This window comes from Nomascus leucogenys, chromosome 2 (assembly GCF_006542625.1).
Source record: "Nomascus leucogenys isolate Asia chromosome 2, Asia_NLE_v1, whole genome shotgun sequence".
NCBI lineage: Eukaryota > Metazoa > Chordata > Mammalia > Primates > Hylobatidae > Nomascus > Nomascus leucogenys.
This window is the reverse complement of record NC_044382.1, coordinates 76,555,576-76,558,570: the sequence shown is the minus strand read 5'-3', so window position 1 is coordinate 76,558,570 and position 2,995 is coordinate 76,555,576. Positions and strand designations below refer to the sequence as shown.

Sequence of the window (2,995 nt, the reverse complement as noted above, 5' to 3'; positions counted from 1 at the left end):
ACCTCCCGGGTTCATGCCATTCTCCTGCCTCAGCCTCCTGAGTAGCTGGGACTACAGGTGCCCGCCACCACACCCGGCTAATTTTTTGTATTTTCAGTAAAGACGGGGTTTCACTGTGTTAGCCAGGATGGTCTCGATCTCCTGACCTTGTGATCCACCCACCTCAGCCTCCCAAAGTGCTGGGATTACAGGCGTGAGCTACCGCGCCCAGCCCGTAGAGACGGTTTCACCATGTTGGCCAGGATGGTCTCGATCTCCTGACCTCAGGTGATCCACCTGCCTCGGCCTCCCAAAGTGCTGGGATTACAGGCATGAGCCACCAGGCCTGGCCAAGATGTCTTTTAAATAATTAAATCCAGATCTTTTTGTAGTTCATAAACGTGATGACTGGGTTTTCATGCTCATGCGTGAGCTGCACCTCCCTCAAATCTTGTTTTGACATTGACACATTATCTGCCTGATGTAAAAATAGTGAAATCCAATATACTAAGATCAGGAGATTTCACAATAAAATCCCAATTTCTGTTTCTTTTAAAAAATCAGGCCAGCCATGATGGCTCATGCCTGGAATTCCAGCACTTTGGGAGGCCCAGGCAGAAGGATCACTTGATCCTAAAAGTTCAAGATCAGAATGGTCAACACAGGGAGACCTGGTCTCAATTTAAAAATTAGCTGGGCATGGCACTTTGGGAGACCGAGGCAGGTGGATCACCTGAGATCAGGAGTTTGAGACCAGCTTGGCAAATATGGTGAAACCTCATCTCTGTATTTAAAAGAAAAAAAAAATTAGCCAGTCATGGTAATGAGCGCCTGTAATCCCAGCTACTCGAGAGGCTGAGGCAGGAGAATCACTTGAACCAGGGAAGTGGAGGTTGCAGTGAGCCAAGATCTCGCCATTGCATTTGAGCCTGGGCGACAGAGTGAGACTCTGTCTCAAAAAACAAACAAACAAACAAGCAAAAAAAAAAAAAACATTAGCTATAGCCCCAGCTATCTGGAGGCTGAGATGGAGGCTGAGAACCCAGGAGTTCGTTCAAGGCCGCAGTGAGCTATCACTGCACCACTGCACTCCAGCCAGGGTGACAGAGCAAGACCTTGTCTCAAAATAAAATAAATACTTTGGGAGGGCAAAGTGGGCAGATCACCTGAGGTCAGGAGTTGGAGACCAGCCAGGTCAACATGGTGAAACCTCATCTCTGCTAATAAAATACAAAAATTAGCTGGGCATGGTGGTGTGCACCTGTAATCCCAGCTACCTAGGAGGCTGAGGCAGGAGAATCACTTGATCCCAGGAGGCGGAGGCTGTGGTGAGCCGAGATCGCGCCATTGCACTCCAGCCTGGGCAACAAGAGCAAAACCCCATCTCAAATAAATAAATAGAAATAAATAAATAAATAAATAAAATGGTTATTTTATGTTATTTCACCTCAATAATTTTAAGTAAAATAAAATTAGATAACTGATAGCCAGGCATGGTGGTGGTCGCCTATAATCCCAGCTACTCAGGAGGCTGAGGCAGGAGAATCACTTGAATGCGAGAGGCAAAGGCTGTAGTGAGCTGAGATCGCACCACTGCACTCCAGCCTGGGCGACAGAACAAGACTCTGTCTCAAAAAAAAAAAAAAAATTAGATAACTGATGAGAAGGTACTGAAGTTTGCCATCCTTTGGAAACGATCCTCTTCATTAGAAAGATGAGGATCCCGAGGCCCTACAAGGGATGTGTCAGGTCAGTGGAAGAGACTAAAAGGGAAGTTTGGTTCCCACCCCGGCAGCACAGTTGCTGCCTTCTCTCAGGTGTGATACAGACCACAACCCGTTCACCATAGGTTACACCCCACATCTAGCTCAGACCCTGGCACTTGAACTGTCAGCCTCCAAGTAGCTGGGACAATAGGCCAGCTCAACAAATGCTCCCTGCTCATAATTTTTTTTTGTAGAGTTGGGGTCTTGCTATGTTGCCCAGGGTGGTCTCAAATTCCTGATCTCAAGCAACTTTCACCTTGGCCTCCCAAAGTGCTGGGATTACAGGCATGAGCCACTGTACACAGTCTTGATGTATTACTTTTTCGATTTTTAAAAAATTTTCATAAAGACGGGTGTCACCATGTTGTCCATGCTGGACTCAAACTCTTGGGCTCAGGCAGTCCTCCCCACTTGGCCTCCCAAAGTGCTGGGATTACTGGCGTGAGCCATGCCTGGCTTGCTTTTTTTAGTTTTTGTTTTTGAGAGGGAGTCTCACTGTTGCTCAGGCTGGAGTGCAGTGGCGTGATCTTGGCTCACTGCAACCTCCGCCTCCTGAGTTCAAGGGATTCTCCTGCCTCAGCCTCCCGAGTAGCTGGGATTACAGGTGTGTGCCACCACACCTGGCTTATTTTTGTGTTTTTAGTAGAGATGGGTTTTCACCATGTTGGCCAGGATGGTCTCGATCTCCTGACCTCATGATCCACCTGCCTAGGTCTGGCTTTTTTTTTTTTTGAGACAGAGTCTTGCTCTGTCGCCCAGGCTGGAGTGCAGTGGCGCGATCTCGGCTCACTGCAAGCTCCGCCTCCCAGGTTCACGCCATTCTCCTGCCTCAGCCTCTCCGAGTAGCTGGGACTACACGCACCCGCTACCACGCCCGGCTAATTTTTTGTATTTTTAGTAGAGACGGGGTTTCACCGTGGTCTCGATCTCCTGACCTCGTGATCCGCCTGCCTCGGCCTCCCAAAATGCTGGGATTACAAGCGTGAGCCACCGCGCCGGGCCAGGTCTGGCTTTTTTAATTAAAAAAAAATTTTTTTTAAGTACTTTTTTTTTGAGACGGAGTCTCGCTGTGTCACCCAGGCTGGAGCGCAATGGCATGATCGTGGCTCACTGCAACCTCCGCCTCCTGGGTTCAAGCGATTCTCCTGTCTCAGCCTCCCAAGTAGCTTGGACTACAGGCATGCACCACTACGCGTGGCTAATTTTTGTATTTTTAGTAGAGATGGGGTTTCACCATGTTGGCCAGGCTG

At 48.6% G+C, this 2,995-nt stretch overlaps 1 non-coding gene across 1 annotated transcript; it reads left to right on the top strand.

Annotated features, from left to right (window-relative positions):
* Window positions 1–359: 359 nt before the first annotated feature.
* On the top strand, window positions 360–463 carry LOC115831997. Its single transcript, XR_004027479.1, has one exon. It is a non-coding gene; the product is annotated as a small nucleolar RNA U13 (small nucleolar RNA).
* The last annotated feature ends 2,532 nt before the right edge of the window (window positions 464–2,995 follow it).